The sequence below is a fragment of the Halichoerus grypus genome, chromosome 4, assembly GCF_964656455.1.
Source record: "Halichoerus grypus chromosome 4, mHalGry1.hap1.1, whole genome shotgun sequence".
Lineage (NCBI taxonomy): Eukaryota > Metazoa > Chordata > Mammalia > Carnivora > Phocidae > Halichoerus > Halichoerus grypus.
Genome location: NC_135715.1, coordinates 54,228,812 through 54,254,876, shown reverse-complemented (window position 1 = coordinate 54,254,876; position 26,065 = coordinate 54,228,812). Strand labels below are relative to the sequence as shown.

General features: G+C 46.7%; 1 long non-coding RNA gene across 1 annotated transcript; it reads left to right on the top strand.

Annotated features, from left to right (window-relative positions):
• The first annotated feature begins 3,977 nt into the window (after positions 1 to 3,977).
• LOC144381479 (uncharacterized) lies at positions 3,978 to 25,625 on the top strand. The gene is made up of 3 exons (XR_013446728.1): positions 3,978 to 4,044; positions 25,076 to 25,234; positions 25,333 to 25,625. It is a non-coding gene; the product is annotated as an uncharacterized LOC144381479 (long non-coding RNA).
• The last annotated feature ends 440 nt before the right edge of the window (positions 25,626 to 26,065 follow it).

Here is a 26,065-nt window from a genome sequence, read left to right as displayed (position 1 = left end):
CAGGAAGCAGCCCAATTCTCTCTCAAGGTCACAGAATTTCAAGTCACGTCCATGCCCCCCAGATCTGTGCTTTAACCTACTCCAGAGATGGCCCTCCGAGCTCCTAGAGTCCGCTGAGAAGACAATGCCTGGGCGGTATTGTTTTTGCAGTGAATTTCAGGGTCTCCCAGCCCGGCTGCAAAATGAGTTTCATTATGTAGCTGAAATCTCAGCTTTGGAGAAAGTGAGCCTCGGACCTTGTTTTCTCCTCGGTGCGGCTTCGCTTGCTCTCCGTGATGTCCCTCTCCTGTAGAACGTGTCTCCTGGGAGCCACGGCCCAAACACTGTCATCGGAGCCCATCTGTGGCCGCGGCTTGCAGATGCGGGTCTCTGGGGTTCTGTTTGCACCTGGGTCCGGGATGGTGCTGAAGCATTGGAGAAGTCTCCTCTAGAGCTCGGGCACTGATGTGATTTTGATGGGCATCGGCAAGCCTGAGAGCCGCAGTGTGTCCTGTACCAAGTGCATGGACTCTGCTAGCGGTTCTCTCCAACGCTGGTGGGTGAGGGGAGAACACAGAGCCTTGGGCGCTTTGAAATAGGATAGCGCCTGGGCCTTTGTACTTTGAAAAAGTTCCCCAGAAGATTCTGATGTGTTCTAATGTTTGAGAACCACCGTTGGGAGCACAACAGTAATTATTATACAACCGCCAATCCAGTTGCATGCTAGTGAGAGGCTGTGCTGATAAATGAGAATGTATTTCTGGACGGTGACCTTTTATAAAATCGTTTCTCATTACAGCTGGAAAGGAAGAACTAGGAAGTACCAGAGGTGCTATCTTCTTACAAGGCAATCAGGAGAAAACCTAAATCATTGATAAGGGGAGTTACTAAGCAACCACTTGTCTGGCTAGGATGATAAAGGTACTTCAAATGAAAACTTCTAGGCCGAGGGAGAGAGAGCTTTAGGCCCCACTTCACTTTATTTTGCTTCTATTGTTACTGCTGGTAAACATTCCGAAGACAGCATCCTCATCAAATTGGTAAAGAAATTGTAAATGATATTTCAAATGAAAGCTAAATCATTTATACAAGAGGATAAAACAGAAGACTGAAGCAAATAGTTCTTGATGAAGGGTAACTGGGTAAACTAATTTTTTAAAAATATTTTATTTACTTATTTGAGAGAGAGAGAGATCATGAGCGGTGGGGGAGAGGGGGAGAAGCAGACTCCCCGCTGAGCAGGGAGCCCAATGAAGGACTCAATCCCAGGACGCTGGGATCATGACCTGAGCCGAAGGCAGACGCTTAACTGACTGAGCCACCCAGGCACTTGTAAACTAATTTGTACTTGTGTGTGAAGGTTTGGCAAAGGACAGTTTTCTCAAAGAAATGGGCACCAATATAGCCTTAAGGTAAGAGAACTGAACCTTGCAAGGGGAGCCATTCAGCCATTAGAAGCTGAACAGCTAATGCCGATCCAGGCTGTGGGGGCCCAGTGGCCGGCGGGCCTGGTGGCATTTGAACCTCAGAGTGGAGAAGGCTTTGCAGGCCCCCCCCCCCCCCCGCCTTTTATGCCCATGACAGGACCCGACAGGCTGGGTATGAAAATTAACAAAACAAAACAAAACAGCAAACCCAAGAGAAAAACTGCTACTAAATGTTCCCAGGGGTTTAGTCTGTTGGAAATTTTTTCAGGGGCCCAGTAACTACTAACATTCCCATAGACAAGCATGGGTATGTTTTTTTAAAAAAGGCCTACGCCTCCAGCTCTCTGGAGAAAGCAGCACCCTCGAAGGTGAGGGGCCGGCGTCCTGTTAGCACCTGGAGGACACACTAAGAGACTCAGCAAGGAGCTTTGCAGGCCTAACAGTTAAAGCTGGGACTGAGGGGGCCTCTAAGCCTATGTTTGCCCAGCCGCATTTTCTAAATTCAAATTTATCACCTGGGCAAATATTTGTTTGTGGGGCAACGGCATGGACTATTTGAGATCAGGACTGTAGTTAAAACCTGCAGACTTATAAATATTTCGTCTAACTTCAGGGCTGGGGTGTGACCATGACGCTCTCAAACCTGAGGCACGTAGATTGTCTTGGACACGGTTTTTTCCCCAGACATGTTCTGCCTGGGGAGGCCTTTGAGGGGCTTTTTCAGCATTATATTTGCTTATACTAATGTGCAGACTTTCATCCCATAAAGAAAATGTGAAAGGGGGTCTTTTTTCTCTAATGCTTTTTTCTTTCCAGTGGGAAGAGAATACATTTTCCAGGTTATAAAATTAAGAAGTAGATCTTTTGTTTGGTTTAAATAGTTAGGAATGCTGGACTGGGAAAAGACTGTCCTTCCTTGATTCTGTTTTTTTTTTTTGTTTTTTAATTTTATTTATTTATTTGAGAGAGAGAGAGAACGAGAGAGAGAAGCATGAGTGGGGAGTGGGAGAGGGAGAAGCAGGCTCCATGATGTGGGGCTCGATCCCAGGACCCTGGGACCATGACTTGAGCCGAAGGCAGATGCTGAACCGACTGAGCCCCCCAGGCGCCCCCCTTGATCCTGTTTTTGTGCTTTTGTAAGGCGAATTTCACATGAGCAACTCCACAGAGCCACATGACTTGGACTGGAGTGCCCTTTGCTGTTGGGGCTGCTGGGGTGGGTGTTCTCGGTGTTCTTGGCTCCGGAAGGCCCCGGGGTGGTGTGTGTCAGGTTGTCATGCAGCGCCCCCGTGCACCACTGGGGTCCAAGTCCTAGATTCTAGTCCTCGGCTGCGGCAGAAATGCTGATGTGCGCTCCGCCCCGCTCCCTCCGCCTAGCAAGACAGAGTATCACTGTGGAGAACGGTTCTCACGGCGCCCCAGGCTGGACTTGTGATGGGCCAACGACACACAGAGAACTGGGATATGAAGGGAGGAAAGAAGAAAGAGCATTTATCAAATGCATGCTTTGGGTCAGCTGCTTTGTATTTTTGTTTTCTTAACTCTCTCCAGCCACTTTGTGAGGTACAAAATGTTACCCTCATCTAATGGATGAGCAAACTGAGGCCCTCACTGGTTAAATCAGTTGCCTGAGGTCATGCAGCCAGTAAGTGGCTGAGCCAGGATTTGAGCCCCTCTGTCTGATTTTAAATCTGCACCATCTCTGCTGCTTTATACTGGAATCCGCTTGTGCTGGAGATTAAAATCCATCTGGTCTGGTAGAAGGGTGAAGCTTTTCTTCAGTGAAGCTCCTCTTCTTAAATCGAGGTAAGGAACAGAGCTTCGCCTCTCTGGGGGACACTTGCCACCAGGACACTGCCCGGCGCTCTGGGGGGGCTTTCTCTCCTGCACTATGTTCTGGATGGAGGCGGCAGCAGCAGGGGAGGGATGCGTGCAGAAGTTTGGGGACCTCACGTGACTTTGCAGAGTGCGCTCCTAAATCTGCCGTCCCCCTGGTGGGTTGTTGGCGTGTGCTCAGCTTCTCAGACCCACTATTCTCGGTCTTCTCCCCAGCACCCTCCCCATCAACTCCTTCCCGCTGAGCTCAGCCCACCCAGTTTTCTGTTGCTTGCAAAGCCCGAGCCCTGGCAGCTCGGCCCTCCCAGGATAACTTCACACCTGCCGCAAACAGGACGGAGGGGCCGTCCCCCCGACCGGGAGACCCCACGCCTCTGACAGCCCTCGGCTCCGCCTTTCCCCACGACGCGTTTCTTGTTCTGTGCGGAGTGTGCAGTTCCACACACGAGGCATTTTCCTGTCAAAACTATCCCCAGGACAGGCTCTGAAATGTAGTCATCTTAAAATAAAAGGGCGGATAAAACTGTGACATAGACCTCCTCCCGGGGAGCTCGCAGTTTATCAGAGCAGTGAAGGAAGTGCAAAGGCACAGGCCTGGGCTGCAACGGAGGGAATGAGGCCCCCGGGAGGCGTAGAGGTCTCCTTGAAAAAGGCGGTCATCTTCCAGGCCTTTCTGTGCCTATGCCCTGAACAGCGCATGTCGGACCCCCAGCTGAGACTTCTCCAGAACTGTGGGGAGCCTCTGAGAGCCATCGGGGCTTATTGAGCTGCTGAGGAAGAAGGTGGGAAGGACAGAAGCAAGGTAAGAACAGTTCTGTCTCCTGAGAAAATTCTCAGCTACATGGCAGTGGGCTGTGGCTGAGGAGTGAGATCGAGAGAGTTCTCAGTCTCAGCTCCGCAAGCCTTCACCCGCGCGGGGACTATCACACGGGCCTGTAAATCCTGGCTGTGAAACCCCAAGAGAGGGCCCGTCAATGCACAGGAGGGGCATAGAGGTCAGTTCTGGGCAAAGCTGGGTTCCCAAAGCAAGTATGCTATTTTGCACTCGCTGGGGGGCCCTTGGAGGGCGCTGACGGAGGTAAGAGGGGCGCTACACCATCTCCTCTCCTGGAGAGGCCACTGATGAGACCCGGGCCCTGCAAGGCAGTGGCAGCAGGAGGGCACAGAAGGAGACTTCTCTATAGGGCCCTATCCCCAGAAGATTGTAAGGCCTCTGTATTCAGACTCCCTCCACACATGGGCTGTTAAAAAGTGACTGAACCACTCGGAATCTCTGTTTCTTTTTCTGAAAAGCTGGCAAAATAATGATATCTCCCTCAAAGCGCTGATGGGAGGACTCTGAGATATAACAGTGCTCTAGAAAGGCATTTCAAAGATAATAAAGGACTGTTCCCATAAACTATTCTGATGGAATATTATTTTAAGGCTAAAATGAATGAGACATTTTTCATGATGAGAGAGCTTCTACAAGATTTCTTGTGAGTTTCTATGCAGGTAGCATTTTTGTTTCTCCAGTTCTCAGGAGTGAAAATAGTTCTTCTCATATCCTGCTGGGTCTCCTTTTGCCTCCTTTGAGCCTGTGGTGGAAGGGGCTGGGCTCGCCTGGGAATAAACAGTTAGAGGGGAGTGCAGAGGCTCACACCTATGGATCGTTGCAGGAGTTGGAAGGGGCTCAGGGGCAGGATGCTACTTTAAGGGTTGACTTTTTTCAAACTGGATTTTAAAAACTGAAATCTCACTTTAGAAAAGGATGACCTGACAGCAAAATTTTAATGCTTGGAGTAGAGGCCCAAGAGGAGAGAGTGTCCACAGTGGGGACTCATAGTCCTCAGGGAGGAGGGTCTGGGTCATGACCCTAGGTGAGCCACGGGGGCCCACAGATGTGGTGACTGTGGGTAGGAGGAGTTAGATAGGGATAGCTGAAGAGAGAGATGCTGAGGATCCACTGTGTCCCTAATAGGAGCGACTCGTTCCCCAGCTCTCCGTGTCTTCAGGCCTCCATCACTGCAGATCCGCCTCATCCAATGGCAGCCTAGCCACTGACTGGTTGTGGAAGGTATGGGGGCCCAGCCATTTCAGCCCCATGTGGGATAGCCCTGATGGGTCATGTACACTCTTGAGCTCCTTGCGGTGTGGCCAAGGTTTCGTTGGGCATCTATTGGTTTGACTTCTCCCTCTGACCAATCCTACCCCCCTCCCCTCTCACTTCCACGGCTCTTGATCCCTAATAAATACCCTGTATGTCAAACCCCATTTCCAAGTCTGCTTTGGAAGAATCCGGTATTACTACCAACCTGCAAGAATTGGTACCAGGAGTGGTCCAGGAAAGCAGGCCTTAAGAAGGGGCTTTGAAATCCGATCACTTCCCACCCACCTGGGCAAGAGGAACCTGGCCCTAGTGAGAGGTGGAGAAGAGACAGCTCCTGACAAACTCAGGTCCAGGTGCTCAGACTTTCCCCAGCGGTGAGCGGGGAGAACACATTGGTTGAGGAATGTGTATTAACTAGAGCAAGCTGTCAGGCATGTGAGAAGAATGAAAGAAAGTAATTATAAGGACTGATGTTGCTCAGTGACTTGGAACAAAATCCCCAGCGTAATAGTTCAGAGGTATCTATCTCAAGTTAAAAATCATAATTCCACCTTATTGTGAAGTTAAAAAAAATTCTTGGAGACTCTAAAAACTTTTGTCTACCAGGAAAATGTCTCTGTTATTGAAATAGGGCAACTGGAAGTCAAAAACTTCAGTACCAGTCATTCCCTGGACACCCGAGAAATGGGGATTGACTCACCTTCAATAAAGATTGCCACATTGGTGCTAAAGATAAAATTTTAAACTCCCGAAATTACTAGCTAATTCTTGACTTATCCAAATTTCATTTCCACTGGTGGCAGTGATCTACCTCTCTTCAGTAAATACTAGTGCGTGGGTATCAGTGAGCAATTTCATGCGGAAATCCTGCAGCCCCATCACTGTCTTCCATAGTTTCAGCTGGACACACGCCTGCCTTGTGATTCCTGTATGCACCCATCTCCCTGAGCCCAGCTTGAATTGAGGGTTTGATGACATGCCTCCTATTTGGATTCCTCGATGCAAAAGAATGTTCTATAGAAAATCTTGCCCACCTGCCTCGCTCAAAAGACTTTCCAGCTTCGATTTCAAGATGCATTCTGTCATCCGGTTGTTTGCAAACCGTTCTGCGAAGCTTCAGCTTCATGAGCTGGCCTCTGCATTTACCCTGGGCTGGGTTTTGTTTCAAAGGGCTGAAAGGAGCCTTGAATTAACTCATGAGTGTCTGCGAACTTACAGGGATAATGATGCAGTCAGGCAGGTAGAGTTTTGCCGCATGTCTAGGACTCCCCAAGGAACACATCCAAATTGTAAGCCATTACTCTTTACCCATAAAAACCATTTTGCCAAGAGTCCTGATTATGTAGGCTGAGAAGTAGATACCGGGCAGCTGTTTTGGTTTTTCACTCGTGCTTGTTTTATAATAAATACTGTTTATCTCCTTGATGTTACGTAGCATTTTAAACTTTCCAGACCTCTTTTCATCCTCTTAATAGCCCTGCAAAATAAACAATTACCATCTCCTTTTGATATATGAAGAAATAAACTTTAAGTTCATATAATGTGATATCCAGAAAAATTGAGTAATAAATACCTTTAAAAAATTCTTTTAAAAGATTCCAAGTGTTGACTCAAATTCTTTTTTATAGGGGCTGTATAAAAATGCAAAAATATGAAAGTGGACATTTATTCTGTATGCTTTTATTTGTTACACAACCCCTAAAAATCTAATTAAATACAAATAAGACAAACATATCAATAGCATTCAAATTAATAACATTCATTTCATATGTTAGGTGATGTTTTACTGAAACTAAATTGCCAATATTGGGCTTATTAGTAGACTTGTGTATCTACATTTCTGATACTTTACTTGTCCACATGATTCCTTGTCTCTGTTGGAGTCATTGAATTTACTGTAGTCACTATACTTCCACTTTAACCTGACTTTATTTGAAACCATGGATCCATGATCATGAAGAATCAGCCAACTGAAAGGTGTAAACCAAAAAGTCATACTCAAAAACAAAAAAAATTGGTGTGTAATGAAAAATTCCTCCGTGCCCGTTTGCTGTGATAGTTACTGTTGCTGAACCGTTGGAGATGAGTAGGAACAGAAGTGGGGTTCAGTGAACACACCCACTCACAAGGCAACTGGACTCTGAACTTGGCTCGGGATGGTGCCTCCATTCTCCCACCGTATTTCTCCGTTTGAATTACCCTCTGTTAGCAAAACCTTCTAACACTGACCCCCTTCCAGGTTTATTAAAGTCTGCTCACCCCACAGAGCCCAATTCTTATGCTTCTGCTTCTGGGCTGGTCCTGTGCCTCCTCTCCCCACTCCCACGGCATGTGCCTCCATTTCCCCTCTCTGCCTTGGGTTGCAGTTCGCGGGGGGAAGGTTGCTTTCCACAGTGGGTGAAAGACTTTTAAGCCAGGTCCATTTTCATGATCATTGTGGTTCCCAAGATGAATGCAATGTCGTAGTTTTAGGTGACAGTCAAATGAGGGGCCTTCACAGGATGTGTATTTGAGCTCTACTAAAGGAAGAAATCTCTCTAAATTGCTTGTTTTCTGGCATAATGGAAGCCTCTCAGCATAGGCTGGTTGGCACAAAACTTTAAAGGTTCAAAGCTTGAGCAGATTTGGGACTCATCTAATCCAGTGAACCTAATCCCAATCCCTTGCTTTATTGAAGGGGAAACTGAGTCCCAGAGAAATTAAACAACTTGCCCAAGGAAAGATCACACAGTTAAATATTCGCAGTGCCAGTCACTAGCTCCGAGCTCAGTATGCTCTCCTACATCCGATAACTTCCCTGCCTTCAACTCTTCATTGATCCCTAGAGAAGCCATTCCGATCCATCTGCTCAGATCTCAAAGAAGAGACTGGATCTAATTATTCATCAGAAGTTCTTGAAAATTGATTCATACTGCCCGCTACTGTTCAGCTTTTAATTTTCTTAACTAATTCTACCTACATCACCAAAAAACGCAGTCTTGGGTTATATTTAACAGACAGAGATAGGACTAAATTAAGGACCACACTGTAGTGTGACAGTATATAGTAGGTAGCAAAAAAATGCACATGGTTTGAATGAATGAATCAATATCTACATCCTAAATCCCATGACATACGATTACAGACACCGATGAAATGACCCAATGGGCTTGCGAACACATATTGCAGAAAGCAAGGGGACAGAGATGCTGCGTAGGTGGTCTTCCCACTTCACCATTTACATACTAGATGACAAACTCTGGCCCTGGGGCCAAATCCAGGACTTCTTTTTGTTAATAAAGTCTCATGGGACATGGCGGTGCCTATTGTTTATAATCATTTATGGCTGTTTTTGTACTGGTAGATTTGAATAGTTGCTACAAAGACCATATGGGCTTCAAAATCTAAAATATTTACCGTCTGACCTTTTACAGAAAAACAATGTCTAGATCCTTGAACCTGACGTGTTTCTTAACCTGGCATTTGTAACTCCAGTAGGTCTCTAGACATACTTTGGGAATTCTACCAGAACTTTTAAATGATGTGTTTTCATGTGTATGATAGTCTGGAGGGGGAGAAATGAACACAAGCACACTCTGCCTCATCTGACGACTCCTCTAGAACCAGTCACAGTGTCCTGTGTGGTAGTGTCTGCATTTAGATTAGGGTTGATCATCATTAGAAACATGAGAAAATGGAAAGACCTCACAGCAAAGTAGACAAAGTCCCTTTAGGAGCATTGAGGGCTGTGTTAACTGCCTTGCCTATGAGTGAGAGGTGTCTGCCCACGAGTCGGGTAAACTCCAAACCGGAGAAAAATACACACCCCTAAGAGACTCATCTCGGCGTAGTCAAAACCACTTTCCATGCTCCAAAGGAAAAAGAGGGTAGTTATTTTTGCTATATGGAGGAGTGAGGAAGGATCCACATTAAACTTTGCGTGGGGAGCATTTTTCTTAGTTACTTCATCAATTAATGTCCTAGGTATTCACGAAGTTGTCAGTGGGTTTCCAAGGACCTGGGGAAATCAGTGTTACCCCATCTGGGTGAAGTGATTGTACCATTTCACTCCCAGACTAGAAATGTGCCTTTTACAGGAAGTATGAAGTTGGGTTAGATTATCCATTTAAAATGGTGTCCTTGAGCCATTTACAAATCCTTGGTTGTCTATATCAATTCAATTAGCTTCATGAAGGGAGACAGGGAGATAAAAGCAGACAAGCTTTTAAAAGTTCATGGCCTATGGGGGAAAAAAAGACTGATTGGTTCGAGGGGGAACTTTCAAAGCAAGAAAGCAGAACTTGACTTATAAAGCTTGAAACCATGGCAAGGCAATCAAAATACCAATTTCACCAAAGTACAAAGACTTCTCTGATGTTTCAAACCAAGTAACTGCTTAGAGGAACTCAATTTCAGTCTTGACTAGTTAAGATAAAGTTTACAGTTGCAAACTGGAACAATCTTTTTGGAAGGATTTATACTCAGGAGGCATAAAGACAATGCATACCCAAGACACAGTAATTCTACCCCTTGGAATTTTTCTTAAGGAAAAATTCACAGAAATCAAAGAATATATACACAAAAATGTTTACTGCTGCATTATCTTTAAGATAAAAAAATAAGGAAGCAATTTGTGTACAAAATACCAATGTTAGGAGAGTGTTCAGTGAAATACGCTGTATCAGTATCATAAAACTATTAAAACGAATATTTATAAAGAATGTATAGAAATACAGAGAAACGTGCTGTGACTTAAGTAAAAATAACAGCAAGCAAAGTAAAATGTTCGCTATAAATTGTGGATATGTAAATATTACACGCCAGAGGTAATATCAAGGAGCAAAAATAGTTTAATTAGGTGGTGTGATACTATGGGTGACATTTTTTTTTTTTTTTGAAGATTTTATTTATTTGACAGAGAGAGACACAGCCAGAGAGGGAACACAAGCAGGGGGAGTGGGAGAGGGAAAAGCAGGCTTCCTGCGGAGCAGAGAGCCTGATGTGGGGCTCGATCCCAGGACCCTGGGATCATGACCTGAGCCGAAGGCAGACGCTTAACGACTGAGCCACCCAGGCGCCCCTGTGGGCGACATTTTAAATGTTTTGTTTAATGATGTTGTGTTTTCTTGAAAAAGAATGAGGATAGTCACTAATTAAAAAGCTGAAAGCTCAGAGAGGGACAGACATTAGGAAACACTACTTTAATTATGACACCGATTTCATGTATCGGGGAAAATAAAATAAAACATAAAAGTTCTATAAAGAACCTAGGTGCCAGAAGTCATGAAGCCCCCTTTCTCAAGACAGCTAGTGGGCATGGGGTACTTATTGTATGGAAATGTCCTTTAGTCTTTTTTTTTTTTTTTTTAAAGATTTTATTTGTTTATTTGACAGAGCAGAGGCAGGGGGAGCAGGAGAGGGAGAAGCAGGCTTCCCGATGCAGGGCTCGATCCCAGGACCCTGGAATCATGACCTGAGCCGAAGGCAGCCGCCTAACCAACTGAGCCACCCGGGCGCCCCATGTCCTTTAGTCTTTAAACTTCCTTTACAGAAGCACTAATATTATCCCCACTTTTCAGACGAGGGAGAAGACATAAGGAAGAGAGGAAACTTGCCTCTGATTGCACAGATAATCAGCGGCAGAGCTGGGATTTAATCTGAACCCAGCGACACCACAGTTGTTGGGCTGGAGACCCTTCAAGACTTGACACCCAGAAACAGAGTCTTGGACTAGAAAACTTTTAGAATGAGTAGGTCCTTGGTCATTAGACAGACCTGATTTGGGATTCTGGCTTTTTGCATCTGCCAGGATGCTTTTGATGAAAAGGATATCGAATGTGACTCATGCTGGTGTAGACACTCAGGAAATTTAACATCTCATTCCCATGAAGTGCAGAAGTGGGGCTGGCTGGGGGGGGGGGGGGCGGCCAGCATCTTAGTGATGCCACCCAGCATCTTTGCTGTGTTTCTCCTCACCCCGAGAGTGATGCTTGCTGGGGAGAAGAGGCATCACAACCTTGCCCAAGGATGAAGATAGAGTTCCTCTGCCCGGGATGGTCTCTCAAGAGAGAGCAGCTTCCCCCCGGAGATTGCCAGCAGAAATATGCCTCGGGAACATTCCTGAAGTGGCTCCTGGCTGGGGATCATGGGAGCCTGACTGCTTTACACTAGTGTGGAGGGGCTGCCAGGGAGTCGACCACAGTGCTCGCTGCACTCTGCAGTTGGTCACCTAACCTGTTGGCATTCCCAGGTCTTCATCTGTAAGACGGTGGATCCGAGGAGTCAGTGGGATGAAGATTGGCTGTGCCTGATCAGTGGAGACAGTCACTACTGGTTGAGTTTGTCAGTGAGGGAGGGGGAGAGGGAGGGGGGGCGTACTGGCTCTAGAAGCCTGAGGTCTCTGAGCTGCGACCTTCCCTGCTTCATTCTTTTCCTTCACTGCCGTACACTCCAGCAGTGGTAGAGAGTTTGGTCAAGAATGAGGTGTTAATACTCCTAAAATGTTTTAAATGTTCTTTTCTCCTCTCTTCTTTTTTTTTTTAAATCAACTTGATTGAGGTATTATTGATATATAAAATTGTATATATTTAAGGGGTACAACTTGATCCTTTGATATACATATACATTGTGAAATGAGCACCGCAATGCAGCTAATTAACATAGGTGACAGTTACCTCTACATGGTCACCATTTGTGTGTGTGTGAGACGATTTAATTTGAGATTTATCCTCTTAGAAGATTCAAGCATACGATATGGTGTTAACTATCATCACATACTGTGCATTAGATCTCCAGAACTCATTCGTCTTGCATAACTAAATTTTCTCCCCTCTTCTTGTCCTAAGCCTTCACCCCATTTCTCTATTGGATTTATTTGGTCAATAAGAAAAATGCATAAACGCAAGGCTTAAAGATGTTATGAAGTTCCTTTACTTTAAAAAGTGGATATCGGATTTCACAGAGAATTCACAATTTTCAAGATCCAAGCTAAATACGCTTATTTCTGCTGATCCCCATCCCCACTAATCTTTGTTACTGGTGTTTCTCTTAGGCTATTTTCAGTTTATCCTTGGACACCAGAATTTCTTTTTCTGCATTATTAATTTTTCTTTATACTAGGTGAAAAAACTATGAGTTTTTACAAATTGCAAAGTTTATGCACCTGAACATTTGTGGCTTTCCCTTCTCTGTCGCCTCCTGCAAAAGCAGAAAGCATTTGCTTTTGCAGCTAGACGCTCTTGTCTGGCCAAGTCCCCAGGAGGAACATCAAGTCAGGCTTCTGGTGGTTTCACGTACTGATGTGTAGGCTGAGCCTCTCTCCCCTGCCCCACCTGCCCCTCCCCTTCCGTCTCTGGTGACTTGCATGCGACAGACAGAATGACCCCTAGAGATCGACACAAGGAGCTGTGAAAACAAGAAAAAGAAAACTGGTTTGCAATGCTTGTTAGCCTGGATACAGCATGATGCCCTCCCACTTTCTGTTTACCTCCCTTCTTCTCTTTCTCCCCGAGTCATGTAGACAGAGCCCCGGATGTAACGTGTAGCTCCCGTCAAATCAATCAGTGGGGGTTCAGGAATCATAAGCACGTTCCTTTATTTGAGTGACCCAGAGTGAGCTTTGAAGCCCAAGTGTGGGGTCTTGTTGTACTGCTCATGGGTACAAAGACACTCTTGCCTTTGACACGAGTTAAATGCCATAGGAAGCATGATGTGGTTAGTTCTGTGGCGAGTTCCTGCTAATTCTCCAGTCTTGACCTACTTACTGTAACCCTAAAGCCCTGCAAACACATTAAAAACTGTAAAATACCGACGAGCTAAAAGCAATGGAGTGCAACCTAGAAGAATTTGGCTGTAGAGTAATAAAGCATTGTGTGAACTTTACTTTTTGTAAAGCAACAATATAATGCTTAATAAATGCTTTAAAAGGAAAATATTACTTAGAATTCTTTCACCTAAATGAAACTGTCTTTTTTGCGTTTCCAAGCAGCATTGGCTATATGTCTACATTTTCAAATAGTTGTAATCATAACGCATTTGTGATTATGAATGGTAGACTGTTGACATTCTTGAATTTGACATTCTTAATTTCAATTATTTGCCTAGAACTCCCAAGATTGCAATGATTTGTCATTTTGCAGGGGTTTGATTTTGAAATGGCTGGGTTTCTAAACTGTCGTCTGAGAAGGTAGGAATCCACAGGGATGGAACAAGCCCAGCCCCCCATTGTTGGGACAGCCTTTCAATAAAGCTTTTGTGTTGCATATGAAGCCTGCAAGGAACTCTCCTGAAATGATAAAGATGTTGTTTCTTTGCAGATTTCAGTAAATTTGGGTAAGTACACTAATAATATGATATAATGCAGTCTAGAGTTTATTTTATTGGCAGAATTTATATTTATAGTTTTATAAGCAAATTCTGAGCTCATGGATACATTAAGGGTCTTAAGGGGTTACTTAACATTTTTAGGTACTGCATTTTAAAGGAGGAAATTGTATGCTACAATGGTTTTCACTTATCTGGGAATTTGCAAAGATATTAGGCCATATTCTTCATAAATGTCAATAGTGTACTGTATTCTACCTTTTTAGGTGACAGTCACATGGTGTTAATGTAATTCCCATAAAGATCATATTAAATGACTATGGAATATTCCATTGTAGTGTTGTATAATGGTTTACCAAACTATTGTCTTATTATTCCACATTTAAGGTGTTTTCCATTTTGCACTATTAAAGATAGTTTCAATGATAAACTTTGGGTCTACTTTTGAATTATTTTCTTAAATTCCTGAGGTGGTAAAGGAAGATGGACATTTTTTTTTAAAGATTTTACTTATTTGAGAGAGAAAGCACAAGCGGGGCAAGGCGCAGAGGAAGAAGGAGAAGGAGAGAGACAAGCAGACTCCCCGCTGAGCCGGGAGCCCAATGTGGGGCTCAGTCCCAGGACCCTGAGATCTTGACCTGAGCCAAAGGCAGACACTTAACCGACTCAATCACCCAGGCGCCTGCAAGATGGACATGTTTATGACTTGATATATATTATTATATTGCTTTCTAAAAGGTTTATGTAAATCTACAAATGACCATCAATATATTAATGACAGTTGAGTGACACAAATTAGATGGCATCATGCATGATTATTAATGTTTCCTGCTAGTTAAATGGGTATCAAGTGGTTTAATATTATTGTCTAACTTTCCAATGCTTTGATTTGTGCTTGAACATGGTACATTTATTCAGAAATCAAAGTTTCCTTTGAAATGATGTATCTTCATATTTTTTGCTGAATTTCTTTTAGGGGGTCATTCTGGGCTTTGGACTTGAGAGGTGTAGAGAGACAGAGTTTGAATCCCAATTCTGCTACTTACCAGCTGTGTGATCTTGGGCAAGTTACCAAACTTCCCTGGTCTCGGTTTCCTGTGGAGTGGGCTCAAGAACGTGTCTCTCTCGAAGTTAAGGGGATTAACCAGGCTAGCGCCCAGGAAGAAGTACTGAGCACACACATTACAACTGTTTCATGAGTTTTGAGTCACACGATACGGTTTTGCTTTGTTGGTTGTTGGTGTTTATCACAGCCTTAACCCTCAGTGGCTCCCCATCACTCTCAAGATAAGCCCTTGTTGGCCGCTCAGCAACTTGAGTGCCTCTCACCTCTGTGTTCATTCTCCAATCCTCCCTTCACAAGAGGGGTCTTGCAGATCAAGAATTCTATCTATGCCTTCCTACAACTAGTTCCTTCCCTCATGCCCCACCAACTTCTGCATCTAGCAAACTCCTAATCATCCTTCAAAATATTGTCCATTTACTTGTATTTTCCTCAAGTAGACTCTAGGCCCCATGTGAGTCAAAATCATCTCCTTTGATGTGGAAGCCTTGTAGCACAGTGCTTGCATGTGGAAAGTGCTTCACAAATATTTGCTGAATGAATGAATCAATACCTACCTTACTCATCAGGTGTGAATCCAAATGTCTCATAAAGGAAAGAAAAATCACTTTCACAAGGCAAATATTTGCTATCACTGGGATTGGTTGGGTGTAGGGCGGCGTTGTGGGAGAAAGGGTATTCTTTTCCAAGGGACAGCCCTCGGTGTGTAAATTGTGGAATTACAAAATATATACATACTCTCACTAACCCGCAACCACAGGTCATGGGTCTGAACGATTCCCTAAAAATTCAAAGGACAGAGAATTGCTGTAGGCTATTGTGTTCACTAGAGTATGACACATGCTCTGAAGGCAAACTCAGAAGTGGCGTCCCTAAATTAGGCCGGGCCGTGGCTGTATTGGAGGAAGTGATTAATCCCTCGAGATGAGTACTCTGAAAGTGGCAACATCTATTTGATGAAGTTCTGATCTAATTGTCCCAAAGATGGAAAAATAGGTACACGTTTTGGCAACTGTCTCAAGTGCTTACAAATGCACGTGAAGGGGTACAGGTGGTGGAATAAAGTAAATCCCGAGTTAGATCTTGAAAGCGATGGCTACGTGGAGAGTAACTTCCACAGCGGAGGAAGAAGAGAAGTGAGGAGGCAGCGAGGGGACAGTTGTGGGCGGAGCGGAGGCAGTTAGCAGGGGGTGGGGGGCAGACAGGTGGCCGGTGGAGGAGCTCGCAGGCTACCCCGGGAAGGCCCTGGTTGTGCAGCTGTGCCCCGCAGGAGGGAAAGCCTGAGCAAAGCCTGAGATAGGGATTGGGTGCATGTGATTCACTGACGAGACGTTTTTAGGAAGAATATGCCAGGGAGTGGGGCACGCAGGATAGGAGTGGGGAGAGAAGCCAGCGAAGAGATTAACCTCGGTGTGAGTCACTGGGGGTGGGGTGGTGTCTTCATACACCGCACAGCTGTCCCCCCACCTTGAAGCAAGGGGCCTGGCCTTTTGGGTCCCTGTCTCCATCTTTCACTGGCTATCAGCCACCCCCAGAGGCAGGGTATAGTTATCTCTCTGATGAGGTGCTCTGGTCAGCCAGGGACAAGCTTCCAGAGAAAGGAGCAGCTGGGAGCAGCCGTGAGGAGCCAAAGCCCCAGCAGCTAGGCGATGCGAACCCACAGGCGGAGGGGTTCTGAGCGAGACCCCAGCACCTCAGTGGACCTACAGCTGTCAATCCGTGTTTCTGTGTTGGCTGCTAAATGCTCTTGGTTTATTATCAGGCCATAGCTCTGCAAAGTCCTTTGTCATCTTTTTTCGCCCCTTTGAACATTAATATTTATCATTAACATTATCATTAACACTATCATTATATTAACATTCATCTTTTTAATGTCCTTCGGCCTGCGTGTTATCAGCATGCCTGTGCAGTAGTGAAATTATAGTAACCCTGGGATGGCAACTTTGGGTGTTTTGGAGGATGCTTTCAGGGACTTCCTTCTGCATTACCCTGTGCCCAGGTTCACAGATGCAAGTTAGGCTATGAATTAATTGCATATTGAAGTGCTGTATTTGATATGCCCGTGAGTCCCTATGTCGGCCACACTGTGGCCCGCAGCTGGGCTGCAATTCTGAGCCTGCTTTCTGGATTGTCTTTTGAGACGTCCTTCTCGAAAGGAAGGCTTGCCAATTGCTTAGCAGCAGTGTAGAGTTGTAAGCTGCTGTGGAGATGAGCCTTCTTACCACTGAGCCTTCTTACCTTCAGAGTCCCCCGGGGTCGCCTGTGCAGCGGCACATGGGAGGAGAACCCGGGGGAGGTGGCATGGGTGTCCCAGGGCAGCACGGAGCCGGCCACAGCACCCTGCACACTCGAGCTTGCTGGGTGTTTGGACTGAGGGCAGAGAGGGGTACAGGTTGGAAAGGAGGCTTTACTTTGGCAGAAGGGCAGCATTATCTGCACGTTCTTTTGGAAGAACACCCAGGATGGTAGTTGTTTCTTAACACTTGTGCGGCCCAATGCATCCTGGGCAGGTTGGATTCACGACTTACCATGTGTCTTGGAATCAAAGCCAAGATTCTTACAAATGTTGGCAGAGCTAGGAAACAGGTATTCCGTGTAGATTCGGTTGCTAAGTGTTACAGCACTGAACTTTGTGTAACCAGTACCATCAGAAGACCAAACGTGTCACCTGTGCAACTTAAAGGGAATGAAATGATTCAGAAAAAAACCAAAAAAACCAAAAAAAACAGTGAATTCTGACTTATTTCCTGGACTCGGGAACCTGTGTGCAGTCAGACTTTTTCCTTGAGCAAAACTACTCACTGGCCAAAGAGATCATTAAGCACAGCCGCCAGGGTGCCATTTGGGATGGGTGCTGCTAGTGGTGATGGGAATCAGTAAGTCTGGCCACGGTTAAGGCCCTTTCTAAATGATTGGAGCCCGGCTCTTCCCCGGCATCAGGCCCCATGCTTCCCAGGCCCTTCATTCCAGCGGCTGCAGGATGGAATCCACCAACGGCCAGAGGGACCCAGTGGACACCGCCCCATCGTTCTTCTCTTTTGCACCCTAGAGGGTGACCACATCTTGTCCTTCTCAGGTGCCACCACCTCCTTTCTATCTTTGCTTTGGTTAAACTAAGAGAAATTTTAAATGATTCCATTTATGGAGAATTCAAGTGTTGGTTCTCCATTGGTGCTTGCTAGTTTTGTCTGCCTTGGCTCCCTTGGATTCCCCTGGACATATGATCCTTATGAATAAAATATTCAAGGGCCACATGTTTTAGTGTGACAACCTGATGCGAACAGTCCTGGAGAGTGGCACAAGATACAGATCGGGTCCTTGGAGGTGCATCTGTCCAGAGGAAGACCCAGAAAGAGCTATGATGTCATGGAAGGAAACTGCCACCTGGAAGCTTAAGATTTCCTTCAAATACTCCGTCTGCCACTAGTAAGATGGTTGATCAGGCAATTGCCTCGCCTCAGTTTTTGTTTGTTTGTTTGGGAAGCAGGGTGCTCTGCGGTATCAGTGTTGATAATTTTGCTGTCTTTCCGGGGAAGGCTTATGCATCCTGGCCCCACAGTGCCAGGCGTGGCCAGGTGATTTTTGGCATCCCCGCCCTCCTGTGGAAGAGCTGTCCATCCCTGCCCCGTTGACGCCAGGCTTGGCTGGGAGATTGCTTTGGCTGGCAAAAGTGAATCGTGCCACTGCTGTCGAGACACCTTAGGAGACACTGTGTGGTCTGCCACTCTGTTTCTCTCTGTCGTTGGGTTCTGGAAGGAAGAGGACGGGGAAGGGCTGCAGATGATCCGAGTGCGTGCATAACATGAATGAGAAGTGAAACTTGGCTGCAGTAAACACTGAGATTTGTGGGGTCTCTGTTATTGCTGCATAACTTAGCTGAAGCTGATTAACACAACTGAGAATAACACGATCTTGCGAGAATTAAATGAGAGAATTCACTTAAAAATGGGGTGTGCACTTATGAGGTCCGAGGTACTGCGTTCTAGGTAGAAGAACCACAAAGTTGCGTAAGGCATGGGGCCCAACTTCCGAAGAGCTAATAGTAGAATTGACAGAGATGTCTAAAAAATGATGTTCATGACAATGTATAGTCGACCTATGACATTTGGAAGGCACTCAGCCTGGGCCCCCACACATTCCTAAATTCAGGAAACTCTCTAATGTATGATTTTCCTCAGAAAATTCTTGAAGAAAAAGGAATCGAGAACAGTAACACTGTGTTGTGACATGGATGCTGAGCAGCTGTATGAGATCTCTCACGAGCTAGTAACTCTCTTTGTCCCTAACCCTTACAGGTCAAAGTACCTTGTTCAAAACTGAATCGCATAAAACATTTTATTTCACCTGCTTGTGGGGGCTTGTACACGATCAAAACCACGAATGTAAATTATCCACGAACCAAGGGTACAGGGTCGTGTAACATGGCAATACAGGACACGCAGGATGGTTTATCGCTTGATTAATGGCGGGTCTAAAGCCAGGGAGAATGCGACGACCTAGTAAAACTCAAAGACATCCACAGTGTGCTCGTTCTAATCGCAGGTGGTTTTGTTGTCAGAAAGAGAAACCCACTCAAACCAGTTCAGTTAAGGAGGGGGGACTGGACGGACACAGGGGACTCTCATGGGATCTGAAAGGCCTCCAGGCTCTATCCTCTCCATCCCTCAACCCAATTCCTCACTGAGAATGACCACTTTCCTCTCTTTAAGCTGGCTTTCCCTGTAACCCTGGGCTTCCTCTCTTGGCCTCGCCTGGGTTCTGGCTTCCCACTGCCCACGTGGCCTTCTCTATGTGATTGTGATGGTTGACTTTATGTGTCAACTTGACTGGGCCATGGGGTACTATGATATTTGGTCAGACATTATTCTGTGAAGGTGTTTTTGGACGAGATTAAGATTTAATCTTAATTAGACTCAGTAAAACAAATTGTGTTCCTCAGTGTGGGTGGGCCTCATTGCATCAGGTGAAGGCTGACCAAAAAACCCTGACCCTCCCCTAAGTAACAGAATTCCTCCTTCCTGATAGCCTTCAACCTGGGACACCGGCTCTTCCTGCGTCTTGAGCCTGCCAGCCTGTGGCCTGGGCCTAAACCATCAGCACTCCCGGGGCTCCAGCTTGCTGACTCACCCTGCAGATCCTGGGACTTGCTGGCACCCATAATTGCATGAGCCAATTCCTTATAATAAATCTCTTTCTAGATCTACATACATCCAATTGTTTCTGCTTCTCTGGAGAATGCTGATTAATACAGTGATTGAATAGCTTCAGGTTCACAGATGCTTTAAGAGCCCTTTCTAGGTGTCCATGCCAGTCCTGTGGGAGAGCAGCTCTGACTTATTCTCCCTGGTCCAGCCAGCTCTGGACGAGGGTGGTGTGGGGTCACCCCATTCAGAGGGGGGACAGGGCCGGTTCTTGAAGTTGTCATGAGTGAGGAACAAACAAATTACACTTCTCTTAGAGTTTCCTTTCCAGCTAATCTGACTAATCTAACTCTGTAGACTCAAAAGGAGGTTTTTACACTATGATGAGGCCATCATGGGGTGGGACGTTTCTGAGTGTTCCATGTCCCAGAAGCATGGCACACTAAATGGCTCCCCCCTCCATAGAGAATATAGTCAATAACGTATTAACATCATCGTGTGGTGACAGAGGGTAACCACACTAATCATGGTGAACATTTCATAATTTATGCACTTGCTGAATCACTCAGTTGCACACCCTAAACGAATCGAATATGGTGTGTCAACTACACTCCAATAAAAAACCAAAAATAAAAAAGGACTCCTCTCATACCCTCACTGAGCTTGTGATTACAAATATACTTTCAGTCATTTTGGGGACAGTGTCATTTTCCATCAAGGCCCTTCTAGGGCAATGGACCAGGAGCCACCAGAATGAGGGTTTGTTACGGGCTCTGCTCTCTGTCAGCTAGGTGACGTCAGGCAAGCCCCTGGGCCTTATGGGGCCTCAGTTCGCTCCTCTGTACAAGAGGTTAATGCCCAGTGCTGGAGGTACAAATGAAATGGTGTGCAAATCCCTTGACGACTTCTTTGTGATGTAAAATGTTAAAGCTGTTTAAGAATTTCAGAATATGGTAACTAGAAGGTATGGTAACACCTAGTCCAACCCCTTAATTGTAAAGATTATGAAGCCGATGAGACTCAAAAGGATATTATTATTGCTGTGGACATAAGTAATGGTTCTCACAATTCTATGGTTTGTTCTGGTCTGACCTTTCCACCCTCCACGAGGCCTTTGTTTTCTTAGCTGGGAGGGTCAGGTTCCCCAGTTTACCTCCCATCCCTCTCCTTTTAAGGACTTTCTTTGTTTCCTCAGGGGACCGCATGCTGGACCCCCTCTGAGGTGAGGTGTGTGATCTTCCCTCCCGGGGAAGCCAGGCAGGCCAGCCGCTCTTCTGGGACTGAGCGCCAAGGGCAGGCATCCAAACTCCTACAGCAAGAAGAGTCAGAAGTCGTAGATCTGAGTGAGGATTAAGTCACGGGGCCTAGAAAATGCCCAGCACACAGGCGTGCAGGCCCTGTGGCCAGGTTTTCCGGCATGTGCAGTTGGGAGGGCTGAGCCTGGGGTGCCCAGCAAACAGCTTTTGATCGAACGCCATCGTGGTTTTTGAACTCCGAGTGCAGCGCCTTTAATCTCTCTTGGCTCTGATTTCCCAGGTTAATTTCCTGACATCTAAGGAGCTTTGTTTAGTGTATGTAACTTCCTGCCTTTTATGTCAGAGTCTGTGAACTGACGGAATCAGGGAATGAGCCAAGTAACCTTGGGGGGGGGGGGCAAGCTTTTGAGACTCCCTTCCTAGTTTTATTTTCCTTAGTCATACCCCAGCCTTAGTCACTTTTCCCCCTGATATTAACACAATAGGAGGCTCTTGTGTAAGATGTTCAGGGGGGAAGGGAGTGGCGGAGGGGGGAGTGGCAAGGGATTGTGGAAGGAGCCAGAGTGAATTGCTGGAGAGGTTTTACCCTGGCTTTGTGACTTTGCACCCATGTCCCCAAGCCTTTGGGACACAGTGTCACCGCGGGGCCTTATCCTAGGTCCCCACCCCATTTCTCTCTATCCTCTTTTGTCCACCATTCAAAAGACCCTGGCAACCCTGGACCAGTGAGACAGAAGGAGTGACCCCACACCCCCAACCCCGTTGTCTGGCCTGTGCAAACTCATCGATCCCTCTCCGGCTGCCCCCCTCCCCCACCTTCCTTCTTCGCTGGCTCTTCGTTTGCATTCCCTTTGTTGGTCTGACAGCACCATTTTCGCGGGAGTTTGTTCAGTTGTTTGTTTGTCCTTTATGTGGGTGAGCTCCAGGGTTTCTAGAAGCTTCTGGACAGCTGGGCTGTGCCTCTTTGACGTAGTGCATCTGGCGCCCTGAGCAGATAGGAGCCTAAAGCATGTTTCTGATTGAAGCAGATGGGGCGGCCCCGACCTCTCTCGGGGCTGTGGTGAGGCTCGATTAACATCTCAGACAACCCCACGGCAAGTGTCAAGTAGCTCAGTTTGGGAACCCAAACGTAAACAAACAAACAAAACATGATTCTTCTCACTCAGGAGGGGCTGAACTTCGGGAAGCCCTTTTGCCACTGGGAAATTATTTAGAGAACATTTGTTGGAAGGGCCCTCAGAGACCATGGCCCAAAGGCTCATTGGTGTCTCCTGGGTCCATGTGGGCGGTCTGGCTTTTTGTTTCTATAGCCCGACACAGTCCTCAACACCCAGGAGGTGCTCGGAACATGACTGTGGAATGAATGACCACTTTCACCCTGGCGTCTCACAGATGAGCAGCCTGAGCTCCCCGGAAGCCTTGAGGAGCTAGGCGGAGGAAAGCCTGTCCCCTGCCCCCCGAGCTAGTGCTGCTTCCACTTCAATGACTTGTTGGTGTTGTGTGGCTGGTGTGGACCACTGGCTGCTTCCGAGGCCACTCCAGCTGGGGCTGAGGGCCCTCAGGTCTCAGGGAACTCCTCAGCACCTCACAACTTGGTGCGAAGGAGAGCCTGGGAGTGCACCAGCGGGAGACTGGCTGCCATTTTTGTGGCCATTAGGAAGTGTTTGTTGGGAATCTTGGGTGTCTCCTTTGGACTTGACTGGGTGTCCACAATCTGAACAGCCAGTGATACTTGGCCAAAGTCCCATGATCCCAAAAGCAGTGCTCTTGGCCCATAGCTCCTCCTTCAGGGTCGCCTCCAGAGGAGTTGTGAAGGGGACACTGCCACATGTGGGTCCAGCTTGGGCAGAGCCCAAGGTTACCCATCAGGAAGATCTACCAGTTACAAATAGTGAAATTCTTAGTCAAAACAGAGCTACTCATAAGGAAATAATATCTCCGTTGAGGAATTCCTCTATAACTCTCTGCCCCTCTCCGTTCTCTGTCTCTGTTTCCATTTCCATCGGTTTGCCTTTCTCGGTTTGTCTCTGTGTTGGACACCCATGCATTTTGGTTCATTCTTTCCTCCAGTTTTCATCAGCAGCAACCTCGTCGGCGTTGCTCTGTGGCAGAGCAAGATGCTGGCACTAGAGTTACTCTGACTTGGGTTCCAAAGGGCCGATTGGGAATCATCCAGCGCCTCACAGGGACATGCGGAGGAAAGGCAGAGGAGCCGTGAGGATCCCCGGTGGGACAGAGCAGCTGGTGCAGAGGGGACAGCCATGTCACTGGCATCGAGCCCAGGAACAGGCATCACAGAGACAGCGAGTCACGCGGGAAGGTCTCCTGATACAGTGCCCATCGCTGCTCCTGCCCGGAGCCCCTCGCCCTTCCTGCGGCTGGCCCTGGTGAACTGCCTGGGGTCCTGGGGCTGCCAGGCTTGGACTCTAAACTCCGGTCTGGCCCAAGTTAGGAGGTAGGGCCAAAATAGCAGAAGAACGAGGAAGAGAGAAGGGAGAGAGTGGGAGGTCTCCAAAGCCATGCCCGTGGGGAAATGCCAGGGATACGAGTCCAATTCTAGAACCTTCTTAAGCAGGATGCTTTAAAGATCTGAAGTCAGGGTTTCCTGCACCGGGAGAAGAAAGATTGTTTATAGTACTCAGGCTAGGTAATGCCCTGATTTCTAATTTAACAGTTTTTTCATTCCTTCCTATTTCCTCCACCACCTAGCCACTTCCCCAGGGCGTTCATAGGAATAATGAGAACATGTGTAATTGCTGCGAGCTCCTTAAAAGGAAAGTGCTATATAAACAGGGTATTTTTATGTGTGCATATAAAATATATCTTCTCTGACTAGAAGTTTCTTATTCATGGAGCTAAATGAAACAGGTTTATTTGGAATAGCAGCAATCTCAAAGGACCTGAGTAGTGCAAAGAGCTTGTGTGTGGGGAAATATCAGTCAGCATTAGAAAGTGTTTCTGGAATGATTTCTCCCCTTCATCTGTGGGGTCTTAGTTTCTACCTTATTCTCTTTGTTTCGCCTTCATGGGGCTCCTGGAGCACGCTTCCAACATAGGCCTTTCTAAATAGACCATCATATAGTTTCAGGTCGTGGTGTGCCGGGAAATGTTTAACAACTGGCTCTTTGGGGAAGGGGGGCAGTCCTAATTTATAGTTTTTGCCAATTTTCACGATGTAAATACTCCTCATCATGGCCAATTTCAAGCTATCCACACAGCTGATGTGGAGTTGGGGAGAGATGCACGTAAGACACTGTTATAGAATTTTCTCACCGTACGGATGTATTTAAATAAATGTCAATAACCTCAAGAGCACAGATTAAAAAAAAAAAAGTAAAGTGTGGTAAAGTCATTAGAAAAGGATGAGTTTTGAGAAGCTATTATGTTTGTTTTTAAGATTATTTAATTGTAACTTTTTATGATGTGATTTTTAATGACGGCCGCATTAGTAACTGGCTTGCACAATGTCGGAAGATGTCGCAGTTGGCTCTCCCAGGCTGCTGTGAGCCGGCCCCACACACCACCGTGCTGAGGTGCTGAGCTTGATATGGTCTCACCTCTGAAGCCCCTGAAGGCAAGCATCGGTTGGGCATTTCCACTGGACATCACACTATAAGGGTAAAAAGTAAAGGACTATAAACATAAATTCCTTGTTTCCCCACTAGCATCTCTTTCAGACTTTATCCAAGTGAAAAATCTCAAAGTCACCTTCTTTCCTCCTCCTCTTCCAGCCTTTACATTGGCTAGCAACTCTGATCAATTATTCCCTTTGCAGCAAGAGTGCAGCAGGGGTTCTTAAAGTCAGGGGCACACGGGAATCACCTGGGAGCTTTAAATAAATACTGATGTCTGGGTTCCACTCTTGGAGGACCTGATTTAATTGGTCTGGGGTGCAGCCTGGGCATCATGATTTCGAAAAGCTCCCCAGGTGAATCTAATGCTCAGCCAGGGCTGAAAATCACCATCCTTTCCATTCTTGCCAGGTCCTGCCTCCAGCACAGGACCGAAGTTGGGCTTGGAAGTCCAACAGACTTGGCTGCGAATCAGCTTCGCCACCTACAAAGGCCTGTTTCTTAACTCTCTGAGCTTCACTTTCACCAAACCGTAGAGTGGGAGCGATAATCCCGATCCTATACAATTAGGTAAAAATGTTTTAGCTCAGTGCTTGCCTTAATAAGTCAGATTCCTACTTCGTATTCCAATGGTCTCCTAACCTATCTCATCTCTCATTTCTCCCCAGCCTGCGTATCTCAGACACGACTGCTGAAATGATCATTCCCAAAAGTCGAACCTCTGTTCAAAAACCTTGAATGGCTCCCCAGTGCCGACTCCACCTCCTGCCCCAGGCCCTCGGGGACCTCCCTGCCCCGCACCATGCCAGCCTCACCTTCCGCCAGGAAGGTGGAGCGTCTCTCTCAGGTCTGCACCAGCCTAGCGCCTTCACCCCTGCTCCTCACGCAGGAAGCAGCTCACAGCTTTCAGGAAGCCTCTCTTTTCAGGAGGACTCTGACGGACATTTCCTTAGCCTCTCCTAGTCTCTGGTTTCAACCTTCTGTGTTCCCCTCATTCGATGTAGATATTTGCATTCCCCGTCCTCAGACTGAAGCTTCCTATGTGACAGCGACTGCTCTTTACTTGTAGCCCAGGCTGTGCCCGGCACGTGGTCAACCAGGGTGGCTAATCACACAGAGTGACAATCAGCCTCCTGGCTCAGAGCCGCCATTTTCTGGAGCTGCTCTGACTGGAGGGAGAAGGAAGGGAAGTATTTCTGAGGTCCCACGGCCACTCCTGCAGTGCTTCTCCCCCACCCCTGCCCTTGCCATCTGCTCTGGTGCAAACACTGCACCTAATTGCACCCCAGTTGCTCCTGGGCATCCCAAGCAGTCCCCCCGGGGCCTGGCCTCTCAGCTCAGCACTCTCCCCAGTGACCTCCGTGCCCTAGGCACTCAACAAACACGGCAATGGTGAGGAAG